Consider the following 16449-nt stretch of genomic DNA (forward strand, 5'->3'; position numbering starts at 1 on the left):
CCATTTCACATCCCATTCCTCCTTCATTGCATACACATGATCTTACAAATGAGAAAGTTTTGAAAAATGTGTTTGAAAAAGAAGTTTTGAAAAATGATGTTGACAAGGTTTTATTGAAAAATGATTTGAAAACTTCTTGTGTTGAAGAGAGTTCAAAAGAAAATTCTGAAAAAGTGTTTGAACCAAAGGTTCCATTTCCGGATGCCTTAAAAGGATCCATTTCAAAAGACAAGCAAAAGGCAAAAACCAATGAAATCATGGAAATGTTTAGGCAAGTGAAAGTTAACCTTCCACTATTGGATGCAATTAAGCAAATTCTGACTTATGCCAAATTCTTGAAAGACTTGTGCACCCAAAAGCGGAAGAACAAGAGCTAAGCACCAAGAAAAGTGGTTTTGACCGAGCAAGTAAGCTCAATTTTGTAACATAACACTCTTCCAAAGTTTAAGGACCCCGGTTCACCCACTACATCATGCATCATTGGTGATCATATCATTAATCGGGCACTTCTTGACTTAGGAGCAAATGTTAACCTTCTTCTATATTCGGTTTATGTTAAATTGGGCCTAGGCGAATTGAAACCGACGTCGGTAATTATGTAACTTGCCGACTGATCCATTAAGAAACTTAGGGGTGTCATTGAGGATGTTTTGATCAAGATTGATAAATTCTTCTTCCCGGTTGATTTCGTTGTCATTGACACGGAACCGGTTTCCAATCTTAAGAGCTAAATTCCCGTTATCCTTGGCCGTCCTTTCTTGGCAACCGCCAATGCCAACATCAATTGTAGGACGGGGGTGATGAAAATTTCATTTAGCCACATGAAGGTAAAGTTGAATATCTTTAATCCCACACCCAATTCACTTGACAAGTATGAAGGAGAGGTTAATGTTGTAGAAAAATGCATGATCTTCAATGCCAAGGAAATGAGCTTTTGGGTAAAACCAAAACTTCCAAAGGATCATCTTCAACCTTGCATTCTCAGAGTGTTGTTTCAAATTCTTGCTTTGAAAGGGCATGGAAGCCTAAAGGTTTTAATTGCATCGACAAAGGATCAAAAGCTTCTTTTGAGCTTGATCCAACAAGTTCTTCAAAGGACCATTTGTTGGGTGGAGTTCAAAGTATCTATCACCCCAACAAGGAGGGGATGCATTACAAGATCTTTACCCGGGCTAAAAGAGCCAACGTCTTGCTAGAGACATTAAAGACTAGCAAAGACATTCGTAGGGTGTCAAAACCTTATTCCTCCTCCATTTCTATCTTTCATTTGTTTCTTGTGAAGTCTAGATACTTGTTTTAGGTTTACATGCATTGAAAGGAACTTTGGTGAGGATTGCATAAGCTTTTATGTCATAATTGAGCATTTGGCAAAGTTCGATCGATTGAACTGTGGATTGCACTCAACACTTAGAAAAAATTTCGACCTGCATCCAAAATCAGCTCTCGGTCCCATCATTCAAACTCATTCTTAGATCGATCAGATATCTTCGATCGATCCAACTTCCAGGTTCGATCGATCTCAGTACTCAACACTTAGAAAAATTTTGAGCCTGCATAAATCGGCATATTTCAGCTCTCTGTCCCATCGTTCAAATTCAATTCAAGATCGATCTGAAAATTTTCGATCGATCCAACATTAAGGTTGGATCGATCTCAAGTTCCAGCACTTAGCCAATTTTTGAACCAAGAACCTGTGTATTCTTACCTGCCTGATCGATCGAAGGCTTGTTTCGATCGATCACATTTATTTCATTTCACAATTTTGACTTTAATTTGACTTTTCAACTTTTCAAAAATCCGAAAATATTTTCATTTTTATTTTTATTCTATTTTCACTCTCATTTTATTTTGTTTTAATTTTCAACAAGTTTTCAAAAATTCAAAAATATTTTAATTTATTTAGTTTTTAATTAATTAAATTGAAAAAAAAAACCAAAAAAAAAAAAAATTCAAATCAAATCAAAAACATTTTGTTTTACTTTATTTTCCAATTTTTAATTTTTAATTTTATTTTTGCAAATTTCATAAAAAAAAAAAAAAAAAAAAAAAAAAAAAAAAAAAAAACACCAAAAATCCAAAAATACTTTGAAAAGAGTTCATCAAAGTTCGATCGATCACAACTCATCTTCGATCGATCGAACTAGTCGGGAAATGTTTTTAAAAAAAAAGATCCAAGGGTCTTAAGATCAATCATTTAGATCGATCTCACTCACCAAACCCTAGCCTCTCGTCTCTCTTCACTATGAATCATCTCTCCAAGCTCCGGCAACTCATCCGGCGAGATCCAAGCATCTCTTCATCTCAATTCATCTCCATCCTCTTCATCTCAGATAATCTCAATTCATTCTCCATTATCTCGCTCTCTTGAAGTAAGATCCGAGACATCCTTCCCTAGATTTGAACTCTCATGCATCAATACTTGTTTCAAATGTCGTAATCATGTTGCTCTCATGTTGAATCTTCCATTCTCAAAGCTTTAGCATCCATGTTTATATATATATATATGTGTGTGTGTGTATATGTGTGCATAAATTTTAAAGATTTTGTTAGATTTGGGTGTTTGGGCCACGTTTGGAGTGCATTTAGGCTTAATTTGTGTTGTTGGAGGGCCCACGAACTCATTCGTGTGGGCCCCATGCTTCAAAAGTCAAAGATCTGTGACTGTTAGGTTTCATCGTCGCACTGTTCGATTGATCGAACAAATTTATGATCGATCGAATATTTGCGATCGATCCAACTAATTTTCGATCGATCCAACTTTTGTGATCGATCTCATTTCTTTTTCTGATCAATCGAATTTCATAGATCTCATATACACACTTCATTCATCTTATCTTATGTTCTTGCTACCTTATATATGCCCAATGCCTGCAATATTCCACGTTGGATGCATTTCATACTTACATTGTTTAGCATGTTTCATATTCTGCCACTTGCATAGAATTATGCGATATTTTGTTTTGTCTATCTTATTTGACATACATGTTTCTATATTGTGCTTTATATTCTATATATATTGGCCCTAACTCTTGAATTTCTATTTGCAGACTATGGCTCGCGTCAAGACTGTAGTGCGTAGACACCATTACGGCACCAGACGCAGACTTGAGGACAGGACCGGTCCATCTCATGTCCGGGATCCTAGTCCCGAGCACACACAGAGGAGAATCCGACAGCGGACTGGGGAGACTGCGCAACCCTCACATACAGAGGAGCCATTACACCCTACTCCACCCCAGTTGCCGGCTCGTCCAGCATTCACTCCATCACTATCTCTATCGCATCTAGGCGCTGAGTAGCCAGCTCAGCCGGCTCCACCTGTTCAGCCAGCTCATCTATAGTGTGATAGGCTTGCGCCTAGATATGCACACATGACTATCAAGCATGAGTCAGCATTCAACACCGCATTCTTCTCCAGATCGGTGCTGACTCGATCTGCCTATCAGGACATCATTTAGCGGGGCCTCTCAGTTATTCTTACCCCAGTCACAGAGCCGATCTACCCGCGACTGGTATGGTTATTCTATCAGAACCTCCGACCGTCGCCGCGCACTACAGCCGAGCTCATCACCTCTGTCGATGGCCATGAGATCACCATTACAGTGGATACTCTGGCCCGTTCGACTCGCTGTCCACATCGGTGCCCGCCAGAGCTTCAGGAGACATATCCCAGGCTCAACAGGCCTTCTTACACCGATATGGTGATTTTTCTCACAGGTCACCATGCCAGTGGCGAGACCTTCGCCACCCGGACATTCTGGCCGGATGACTTGTGGTTTACAGATTCGGTGCTCTACCGAAACATATACATGGCAGGACACAAGATTCAGAGGCGGGGCGACTATCTAGCAGCCCTGAACGCCTTCTATACCGGCCACTGGGTGTCTATTCCTGCACTTATCTAAAGCATGATGAGGAAGCTCTACGATGAATACGTCAGCAATGAGGTGCCCGGAAGGGCCAAGTCTCTTCCATTCAGCCACCTCATCACCCAGATTCTCATTGACCAGCGCTATCCCATCCACCCGCAAGAGAACCCCGAGAGAGGTTCCTATCACTTCGGCAAAAAGGACTGGGACAAGAGCTACAGAGCTATTATCACTCGCCTGTAGATCCATGCCGTACTGGCAGCTGCAGAGCTGGAGTTAGAGGAGGAGGCGACAGCACAGGCAGCCCCGGCACCAGCAGAGCCAGTAGCAGCAGCTCCCGCAGCAGACGATGCACCAGTCGATCTAGCTGCCGAGCATGATGACATTGATATAGACATTGACTTGGAGCACTCAGCAGATGACACAGCTCAGCATTCTCCAGCCGGGTCACCTATCCACGAGCAAGAACAGACCCAGGAGCTGTCTTCTGACTCATCCATACCAGACTTGACCCCTGGCTTCGGAGTGCGTCTGCAAACGCTCGAGGACGTTGTTGTTGCAATCAGAGCTAACCTCACGGCCCACAGAGCGGAGTTCGCTACCTTCCGCACGGATGTTACAGCTATATTCAGAGATCTATCCCGAGACATCCGTGGCGCCAGACCTGCCCGTCCTACCTCGTCTTCCTGAGCTCCCAGTCTTTTCTATCTTTTGATCCCTCTCTCCTTTTGATACTTTATTATTGTCACTATATTATTTTACAGCCGGTCTGTCGGCTTTGATATTTTTGTACCTGTACTTTACCCGTTTTATATATATCTATTTTTGCTATGGATATCATATGATTGTATTCTTATATCTGTATGTTCGACTCCATCAGGTGCATCACAGTGACTTCAGTGAGAGAGTGCTACCCAATTTTCAGAACTACCCTTATACCTCCCTCATTTCGTTATTTTTTTATCCCATTTACACTTGCATGTCCACTGTGCACTGATTATCCCATTTTGTTATCTGATAAGTTTATCCAAGTGCAAATTTCAGGACCACAATTCATCCCCAGTTTGGGGGGGCCATGCCACCCACTTCGGATACTTCAATCCCGATTATTCTTGCTTAGTTTGCACTGGTATACTCTTTCCTTTGTTCTCTTGCACATTGAGGACATTGTGCCATTTAAGTTTGGGGGGACGGTGCTCTACAGTGATAGTTTTAAATTCAAATTGTTAGCATGACTCGTGTATTTGAGGGATATTTCTATGATTGGTCCATACTTAGCTATGATTTTGATCTTTTGAGGACTATATTGCTTAAAATTTAAAATTTGCTTGACTTGAGAGTCCAATACTCCTTATATGTCTTATGAATGCCATTTAGGAGTAAATTTTTCGAAGGATTGATATCTTGCTTGCACTTGTGGTCCACATCATCCTGATTTTGTAATTGTTTTGAGATTCATTCTAGGATTCTACACTAGCACAGGCGCACACTAGCATTCATTTGTGGGGTATATGCTTTGTTGATTATTGAATTGGTTATATCCCAATTGGGCTAGTAGTGCATTGAAAGCGTTCATTCTTGATAAAGAAAGATAACAACTCCTTTTCACTAAGTAGCCAGGATTCTAGCCTCATCAAGCACTGAACTTCTCGTGCCAAAAGGTGGAGGGCCCAAACTCTAGGTTAATAATTGAACTTGCTCACAAAAAAAAAAAAAAAAAAAAAAAAGAAAAAAAGTGAGGACTTCTCCCAAAAGGTGAGAAGTGGGAAATGATTAGATGGAGGTTGTCTTGATTTGTAGCCTAGTTGATTTGAGCTTGTAAGTCCGTAGGGGTGTTTGAACACCTAGTGCCCTAAAGCCGTCTGGTTTGAGAGTCATTGACACAACGCTCGATCTCATGAATCACTAGAAAGCTTAAGAGATCAACACATTGCACTATGCTTCCATCTTTAATCTTTAAAATAAAAATAAAAATAAAAAATAAAAAATAAATCGAGTGAAAAGAATAAGCGCACCTAGAATAATAAAGCTTTAATAAAAGGTCCACTTTTTGTCTTGATGATCGGTACTAGATTTGTGTGCTAGTTTGAGGGTAAGGATATGATTAATTCTTTAGTTGGCTAAGATAGCAACACATTGATGCCGGTCTATTCAAAAGAATTCTAGAGTTGTTTTGATTTGCATGATCATTTTCTTGATGTGTGGAGGACCATACTTGCTTGTTTGATGTTGAAATTTTGGGAGATTGCTTAGAAATGTTTGAAACATTACATACTTATGGTAGTTTTCTCCCAATGCTTGTTTGCAATATTGGTGCCTCTTTTGAAAGTATGAGCTTAATGTTTGTGGGTACCATTTCTGGAAACCCTCACGAGACTTCACTCGTCCACCAGAGGTAACCTAGGGGTTTAAAAGGCTTGTTGCATATGCTAAATGCAATCGTGTTCCCTACGAAAGTGGCGTTACCCATTTATTGTTCTCTAGTTTATAGTTGTATAGTTGTTCATTTCATTCCTTTACTTTCTAGTTCATTACTAGGAACTAGCAATATTTAAGTATGGGGGTGTGATGAGCACTGAAAAGTGCGTATTTAAACCCCTTAAGTTTAGGCATTCTAGTACCTTTATCTATCTTACTTTGCCGTTTTAGATTGATTTCGTATTATTTCCATTTTCAGGCACTTATCCCGAAAATAAGCTAATTCAGCCAAATAAGAGCTTAATTGAAGCAATTCTGAGATTAAACAAAGAAATGAGCAAAGTGGAGGAAGAAAGAAGCAAAATGAAGCAAAGCAGCAAGTTCAATCGATCCAAGTCCAAGGTTCGATCGATCGAACATTGATCAATCTCAGCACTTCAAGATAGATCCAAGCCTTGACCCAAAAGTACTTAAGTCCAAAAGTTCGATCGATCCAACATCATTCTTCGATCGATCGAACACCTTCGTCTTTATCCAAATGATTGATCTTATCCATAGCTGTCCACCCACTAACCACCTTTGTCCTTTTCCCAAAAATATCTTCCAAAAAAATCTTGGATTTGTCTTTTCCCAAAAAGCTCAGCCAGTTGGATCGATCCAGCCTCAGTTTGATCGATCTCAGCCAATTCGATCGATCTAAGTCCAAGGTTCGATCGATCGAACTTCCTCCAAGTGCAAAAAGTTAAAATTCCAGCTCATTGAAAGTTGTCCTTTATCCAATCATTGGAGAATATTGTGTGCACGACCCTAGCTCATTTGGGGAGTGATTTTAACCAACCTATATAAGGATAAGGATTCCTTTTTTAGTGAGGGGGGAGAGATAGAGAGACATAAGAAATAGAGACCAAGACTTGAATATTTTTTAGAGACCATCTCTAAGGAAGCTTGGAGGAGAAGGCTAGAAACACCATTGGAGATCTTCATCAATAAGGAGCAAACCTCTTCCATAGAGTTAGCCCTTGAGGGTTGGAGCATCATCACCATGAGTGGCTAGACATCCTTTTGGGGCTAGAGTTAACCCCAAACATGCTTTCTATATCTTAATCTTGTGTATTATTGAGGGATTAGTGTTGTAATTAATGTTTTGACACTTTGATATATATATAGATCTTGTTTAATCAATGATTTATGTGGTTTAATGCTTCCAATTGATCATTTCATTCTATTCATATGTCTATGTATGCTAGAATAGATGTTCATATTCTTGTCTCTAGATTTTGTGTTGTTGATGCATGTCTATGTGAATTGATGTCATGGATTTAGAGATTGTCAAAACATAGTGCTTAAAGGAATGCTATTGTGATTCTCTTGATGGTTCATACTTATTCTTTAATGGATTGTGCCTCTTTCCTAGTTTACTTTCATGCTAGTAGTTTAGATATAGTGTAGTTGTAGTGTAGTGTTAAATGGGAGGACAATTTATGCTTGTTGTTTGATGTTCCAAGCTTTTGAATGCAAGTAGCATATGTCTCTAATCTTGTGTTGTATTTGGATTGTGAGCCTAATGAAAGGATTAATGACTTGTTTTGATTTATTGTGCCCTTCACATGTTGTTTAGACAATATATGCTTCATTGCTTAGATATATTGTGCCTTTCACATGATGTTTAGATAATACATGCTTAACTAGTCATCCTTGCTTGTTGAATCAACCAAATACACACACACCAATATTGCAACACCGTAATTGCCCTCATTAATCACTTGTAAATAATATAGAAATGCATTGTTTGGTGGTGATCTCGAAACCCCAAGACTCTTCTCTCTCTTACTTACTCTCCATTGCATTTAATTACTTAGTTTAATTTAGTTACTCTCTAATCTAATCAACCAACCAACCAAATGTTTGATCACTCGACCTACTAGCCCTAATTGTGATTCCACGACATTGCTCAATCCCTACAATCCCTTGGGACGATTCCTACTCACTCTTGCTACTTTAGTAGTAGTGTTGGTAGTGGTTTTTATAAATTTAAACTTGACCCAAAAGGCTTTTCTTGAACCGCACATTCACTACATCAAAATTTGGCGTATAAGAACGGCCGGAGTCAATAGTCTCCAAGAATTAATTCAACTTTTAAAATTGATGGTTGATGAATGTTATATCGGACTGTAACTTGTTTACGTTTAAATAACTGAAATCGGTTTCTTGCATAAATTGTGTTGTTTTTTATTTAAAATTCTGTCAATAAATTCACAATAAAATTTGAGGAGTTTCTAGGACTGTTGGGACTTATATTGAACCTTAAGAACTTTAAGAAAATTTGGAACAGAGGATTGAACTTTGCCGGAAGCGAAGAAGAAGATAAACAGAGGAAGCATAAACTCTTTCGATCATGGTTTAAGCTTTTGTCAAGTAATTCATACTAAAATTGGAGAATTTTCTAGGATTGTTAGGGCTTAATTTGAACCTTAAAAATCTTTAACAAAAGTGGGACAGAGGACTGAAACTTTACCGGAAGCGAAGAAGGCAAACAGAGGAAGCGGAGAAGGAAAAATGGAGGCTGGGTGAGTGGAGGCGGCTCCACCCTTCAATGGAGGCGGCTCCATTGAAGAGGAGCCGGCTCCACAAGGTGTTAAGGTGGATCCAATGTGGGTGTAGCCGGCTCAACCTGAAATTGGAGGCGGCTCCTCTTTTGTAATTGCCTAGAAACTGTTTCCGGGTAATTTTTTGAGTCCAGGGGCTTAATTGGAATTTCTAAAAAATATTGTGGGGTTTTAAATGTTTAAAACTAACTTATTAAAGCCTTAAAATAGTTGGTTTATGCTAGGGTGCTAATCCTAAGGGGCATCATGAAACATAAACAAATAATAGGCATATTATCAAGGAAGGAAGGAGGAAGGTGTAAATCGCTAGTTTGTTTTAGCAACTTAAACGGACTGGTGTTAAATTATTTCTGGGATGTTATATAAATGATATATATAATTCAATGAAGGCCAGAAAGGTTGGTTTAGGATGTGGTTATAGACATCATGAACTTTAGGTACTAAATTGCGTGCTGTCAGGAGTTGAGGAAGTTTCCCTCGCTGGTTATGTTTTAACCAAGTTAAATGGATTAGTATAAAACACTGTTGGGATTTCATATAATGTGTAGTTTAGACTTCTGAGTGTCATTATACCATGCACAGGTTTTATAATTGGGAATTAAATGGACGTCAAGGGATTTAAAGATTAATTTACATGCCGTCAAGAATTGAGAAGGTTTTAAATGCTAGTCTTCGTTTTATTAAATGCGAATGAACCAGTAGGGAAGAATTGGTTGGGAATTCTAATATAATGTTACTCAGTTTATAATTCTGATAGTCATTATACCATGCTATGGGTGTTAATTGATGAACTGTTTAATTTCTGTTTTATCAATTGTATGGATGTGGATAATATAAATTGTTTATCATTACTTTAACAATTTATTTGGAGGATGTATGGATGTCGATAATATAAATTGTTTATCATTACTTTAACAATTTATTTGGAGGATTTATGATTATAATCATATACTGGATGCATGATGGGATCTTAATAATATCTATTTTCTATTGTGCTGGTTTCTGGATATATTTGATATTCATTTGAATGTGCATCATCTGTGGATCATATGCATTATATGCACCGGTATGGGACGGTGGCATATCAGAGATGGATTAGATCAAAAAGCTAAGTCCTACCTCTTCATACATAAGGAATGGACTAACTAAAATAGTTAAATCCTACATGGATGCATGTCCTGTCAACTAAAATAGTTGAACGACAAAATAGATATTTGTTTTGTCTTTCTGCACTAGGAAGGAATTTATATATATACTTATGGTATCGTGATATGAGCTTGGGTCTCCTGATCACGATTAGGGTGCGTATATCACCTAGGATTGATAACCAGGCCTGATGATGTTTCCCTGATTGTTTTACTCGGGTTGAGACGGATTATGTGGGCTGGTGAACATCCTATAGTGTGTACTTATATCTATATGGACTACTTTAGCTATTGTTGAGCTATCTAGGATGTATCTGCGTATCGGGTTTATGTATGGATTGTAGTAGTATGGAACTTGCATGTGGGCCTGACCCACCCTTATTTTTCAGGTGTTCAACAGTACCGGGCTTAGAGCTTGTTCGTGGTGATGCAGATACAGTCACTCACTCTTCCAACTAAATAGGATTTTCTTTCTGATTTTAGTTTTAGATTTTAAGTCTGTAAAGTTTTATCATTTGGGATTATTAGGGGTCCACTAGTTGGATTCCCGAGTTGTACGGATTTGGAGGATTTAAATGATATTAATTTATTATTTACAGTTTGAGGATTTTTATTTTAGATTTCTTTCAGCGCATTATTATTTTATTCTTAATTTAGTTTTTATTCTTACTTGTTTACATATTGATTGTCTAATATCCCTCGGATCTGTGCTCAGACTTGATCACCCGTGGCTCTAGAATCGAGGGGTATCACAATTTTCTCTCTCTAGATTAAGATTTTTGGAGACCAAAGCAAGAGGAAGAAGATGGTGCCTACACTGAAGAAAGCCCTTGAGGATTGGATGACAACAACCATGAGTGGCTAGATCCTTCTCTTGGGGCTAGAGATAGCCCATAGGCTTGCCTCCTAAACTTTAGTATCTTGTAATTTTTGGGAATTTTAGTTGTAATTGATGTTTTGACCTATGATTATATATAAATCTTGAGTTTCTATATGATTTGTATGGATTAATTTTTTCAATTAATTTTTAATTCTATTTATATGTCTATGTGTGATGGAATGGATGATTATGTCTTTATACTAGATTTTATTAGTTTAATGCATGTCTATGTGTGTTGGAATTGTAAATCTAATGATGGTCAAGGCATGGTGCTTAATTGGCTACTCTTGTGGTTTATTTGATGGATTATGCTTATTTCTTGATGTCATTAGTATAATTGTAGTGTAGTTGTTTTCAATTCCTAGATAGGTAGACAATCCATACTTGTTGTTTGATAATCCATGCTTATGAGTGCAAGTAGTACACTTCTCTAGATTTTTGTGTGCATTAATTGTGGGCTTATTGAATGGTTAATGGCTTAATTTGATAGGTTGTACTACTCACTAGCTTGATTAGACAATGTATGCTTATTTTATCATCCATACTTATTGTTTCAATTAATAGCACACACACTTGTTTACAACATGGAATCCCCCTAAATTGGCAAATGCTAAATGTTTAGTGAGGTGAAGCTTAGTGGTGAACTCCATGTCCCAAGACCTATCTCTCATTTTCTATACCTTAATTACTTTAGTTAAACTTTAATTTACATGTTTTTAATTGAATCATTAGCTTAATTCAACCAACCAAACCTCTATTTGATCACTCGATCTACTAACCCGAATTTAATTCCGTAATACCTTGCAAATCCCTTAGGATGATCCATTTTCACTCATACTACATAATATAGTGCTAAGTGATTTTTATAAATTCTAAATATGGTGGCCACTTCACACACTTGCACTTTTTACATCATTTTGAGCACTCGGTCAAAGACACACCAAGAACAACAAACCCTCTTGCGACAACACCAAAATCTAAACCTGAGCCAAATCCTGAACTCAAAAAAAGGCCAAAATGGGATTCCAATTGGTTGGAATCGAAGGCCTCGTCAAAGCCGACACTTATGCCTTCAATGGCTAAAGGAGAATCCAAGGTTAAAGGGTTCAAATGGAGGAAAGAATGAAGAAAAGTAAGGAAAAAGAAATGGCTAGTAGCTGGCCAAGAGGGAGAGAAAATATAACCAACCCCTACTTTTATAGAATTCCAAAAAGTGCCCCGCGCGGCCCCAAAAAGTGAAAACTGTCCAGACGCGCTTAAACAACAAAAGTCCGTAAACGAAAAAGTACCGTCGTGACAAAAAATGAATAGCGGAAGAAATGGTATCAAAAACCGAGTTTCTTGCAGAAAGATATGCCCCAAGCAAGTTCGGCGACAACCGGGGTCAAAAACCCTAAAACTGGGGAAAACGACAGGAAGACAATTCTTAAAGTACGCGACTTGATGAAATGTGAAAATAAATCCCGTACGAGGATCTAAGCTCAAAAGAGACACTTTGTAATTAACTTTCACTAATTGCACAAAGGTCCCTACATAAAAGGATGACTGCACAAATGACCCAAATGAAAATATCTTCCTAAAGATACTTTCTTAAAAACCCCTAAGACAAAATATCAAGCACACCAAGAAACGAAAATGTTTCTAAAGAAACTTTACATCCACGCCCCTGCAGGAAAAAGAAACAACCGGTATGTTTTTCTTCAAAAGTAAAGCTACGCCTTTCGAGGAAACCAAATGGAATGAAAGCACGTGAGGCCAAAAACCAAATCCAAACACGAAAAATGAGGTTACGCGAAATAAAATATTAACGAAAAAAGAAAATCCGTAAAAATGGGAAAAAGGAAAAAAAGTGAGTCAACAACAACGCAAGTCGTCATGACCAAATGCAACTCACGCCATGAATGTATGAAACAAGTAGCACGTCAATGTATGCATCATACAGTCATGCTAAAATAAATAAGCAAATACAACATGCTAAGGCGGTTGACGAAAATTTTCTAAACACATAGCCACATAAGTACGTAAACATGTTATCATACTAATCATGTTATCGAGAAGCACGTAAACACGTTATAATACCAAAACATGTTAACAAGTAGCATATAAACACATAAAGTATAGCAACAAAAACGTGATATGCACCCAAAACCCTTCATCCTAAGGTTTTGGAACCTAAGAGCTCTGATACCACCTATAACGGCCCTGCTTTTTTAAACCAGTGCATCACCCAAAGTTTGACCAAATAACGGATCTCGAATGTAGAAGCGAAAATAGAAACTAAGTCTCTAGAGATGTACGTCATCCCTAAGACACCACTATCACCTCCCGTGAGTCACGGAAATCAAAAAGAAAACAAACGCGGAAGCGATGTTTTTTTAAAAAAGGAACAAGTTTAGCCCTAGTGGCAAAATGGTATTTTCAAAATAGAAATGGGTGCCACTGTGTACACCATTGGAAAGATAACGAAAAATTAATAAATTTAGACTCAAGAATCGCCTAATTCGGAGTTCGGACGAAGGAGATACGGCCATTTGAAAACAGAGCATCAAAGATGCCAAGGGGAGGGCACCATAGGCGCTACGGTGCACGCTGCGCGCGCGACGTACATCTCTAGAGACTTGGTTTCTATTTTCACTTCTGCATTCGAGATCCATTATCAGGTCAAACTTCGAGTCATCACAGGACGCACTAGCTTGAAAAACCAGGGTCATCACAGAGCCCCTAATCCAAAAGGAAAACATAACAATTTGGTTGTTCCTAAGGAAATAATATCTTTTCTTGCTTAGTTACTTTCTCTACCCATTTATTAGGTCTACTTACTAGGTTTTTCATAACTAGTATTTATCTTTAAAAGATATGTTTGCTACAATAGTTCACAGAAGGGTCTAATAACCTTTCACATCCGTGTCAAACGATTTCCGTTTCTCTATTTTAACCTTATTTTGACCTACTTGGTATAATCAGATATATTCTCTCATACATATACTCCGTATATGCTTATAGGAACACAATTTTCTATGTTCCTTTCCTGAGCAAACCCTAATGTTATTTTAACAATTATTAGATAAAAAAGGCTGATAAAGCCACGTGATTAGGCTGTAGTAACTCATGAGTCTTACTCCAAAATCTAGAGCAGACTCATTAAAAAGATCTTTCAATATTATATGATACTCCAAAGTCTAGAGCAGTCTCAAAGTATATTGCTTTATTATATTCTTTTATATTCAACAGAGCATCAACCATTCACATCTTCCATGTGGCTAAAATATTTATATATATATATATATATATATATATATATATATATATATAAATAATAAATGCTTATAAATGCAAAGCAAACCGAGGAAGAGTCCATGCTGATGCTTATTTATTATTGTGCCTACACTACTGTTGCTCTATGCACCTCATCAAGTGTGCATATATATATTTATTATTTTATGAACTTTACTGGATATAAAGTCTCCCACAAATCTTTTATCTTTCTGGAGACTTTCTTAACTTTTATCTGACACACAGCTAAGAGAAACTAATATATTTATAAATATAAATTGCTAAGTTATCTTTACTGTTATGCACAAGTTTTCATGATACAGAGCTCAGTCTCTTAATTTACAACTAGCTTATAAAAATAGCTACAAATTATTAATTACACCTACCCTATACCATATCCAATTAATAGTAAAATTACCACCCTCTTGGTCTGATTTTGCTAGGTCTTTTAGACATAACAAGGAGATCTAACCTTGACCCATGTAGTTAATTCACTAAGGGTTGAAGAAAAACATAGGTTAAGTGTCCAAAGTGAAAAGGAAAAGACAACTAAAGCAAAATTAGTTGAAAATACAAATAATTCTATTAACAATAGGAATCACTTTAGACCTAAAGGAAGGAACTTTAAGGGAATAATTAGAAATAACAACCGTGAAAAACATTTTAATAAGAATGTCCAGAATAATCAGGATAATAAATTCAAAAATACTGAGGGCAATGAGGGTAAACATTGCTATGTCTATGGGAGGATCAATCACAAGGCGAGTGATTGCTTTTACAAGAAAACTAAAGTGTACAACCCAACCATAAGTCATTTCAAAATCAGAAAGGTTCTAAAGCTCAAGATAATGTGTTAGTAGATCAAGAAAATTCAAATGAAAATGCACTAAGGTATAAACTCAATCCAACTATTAATTACACTTACCACAACATAGATTGGTGGTTAGATTCTGGTGCTAATGTACATGTATGTTTTGATCGTGATTGCTTTAAAACTTTTCAGAACTCAAGTGGAGGAAGTGTAACTCTATGGAATGACTCAGTCCCACGTGTACTTGGAATTAGAGATATAGAGCTAAAGATGACTTTTAGAAAGACTTTGATTCTCAAGGATGTGCGACATGTTCCTGAAGTGAGAAGAAATCTTATTAGTGGGCATCCTTAGTACAACAAGGATATAAAGTTGTAATGGAGTCTAATAGAATAGTGATTACTAAGAATAATATTTTTATTGGAAAATGTTATGTTACCGAAGGTTTGTTTAAGATGAATGTAATTTCTAAAGTTAATAAGAATTCTCTTCAAGTTTTTAGTGTTTAATCTTGTGATGTATGGCATGGAAGATTAAGACATGTAAACTTGAAGAAAATTTAAAGATTAATGGATTAAAATTTAATTCCAAAGACTGAGGTTGATTTGAAGCAAAAATGTGAAGTATATGTTTAGGCAAAGCAACTTAGAAAACATTTTAAGTCTATTAAAAGAATACCCAACTTTTAGAATTAATTCACAGTGACGTCTGTGATTCAAATAGACCTCTAACTAAAGGTGGAAAAAATTACTTTGTGACATTCATAGATGATTGTTCAAAATATTTTTATGTATATCTAATTAAAACAAAGGATGAGGTATTTGAAAGATTTAAAGTGTACAACAATGAAACGGAGAATCAACTAAAGAAGAAAATTAAAAGACTTAGGTCCGACAGAGGAAGAGAGTATCAATGGAATGTTCTTGGTACATTCTGTGAAGAAAGTGGAATTATACATGAAGTTACCGCCCCTTATTTAATCTAATAGTGTGGCAGAAAGGAAAAATTGGACTTTGTTGGATATGGTAAACGCTATGTTAACTAGTTCTGATATATCTGAGAACTTATGGGGGGGAAGCAATACTCACTGCATGTTTGATACTTAATAGGGTAACTATTAGAGATAATGAAAAGACCCTATATGAAATTTGGAAAGGAAGAACACCTAATATTAAATTCCTAAAAGTGTGGGGGTGTTTAGCAAATGTGCTATACCTGAACCTAAGAAAAAGAAAATAGGACCTAAAATAGTAGATGATATTTTCTTAGGTTATCCCCAAAATAGTAGTGCCAATAGATTTTTAGTATCTAACTCTGAAATTAGTGAAATATCAAATAATAAAATAATTGAGTCTAGAGACGCTACATATTTTAAAAACATTTTTCCATTTAAAACAAGAATTTCACATCACATAGTTGATACACAATCAAACTTTACCTACGAGAA

The sequence above is a fragment of the Cornus florida genome, unplaced genomic scaffold (genome assembly GCF_030987335.1).
Source record: "Cornus florida cultivar Cherokee Brave unplaced genomic scaffold, ASM3098733v1 CherokeeBrave_3.0.0_Hap2_Chr09, whole genome shotgun sequence".
NCBI lineage: Eukaryota > Viridiplantae > Streptophyta > Magnoliopsida > Cornales > Cornaceae > Cornus > Cornus florida.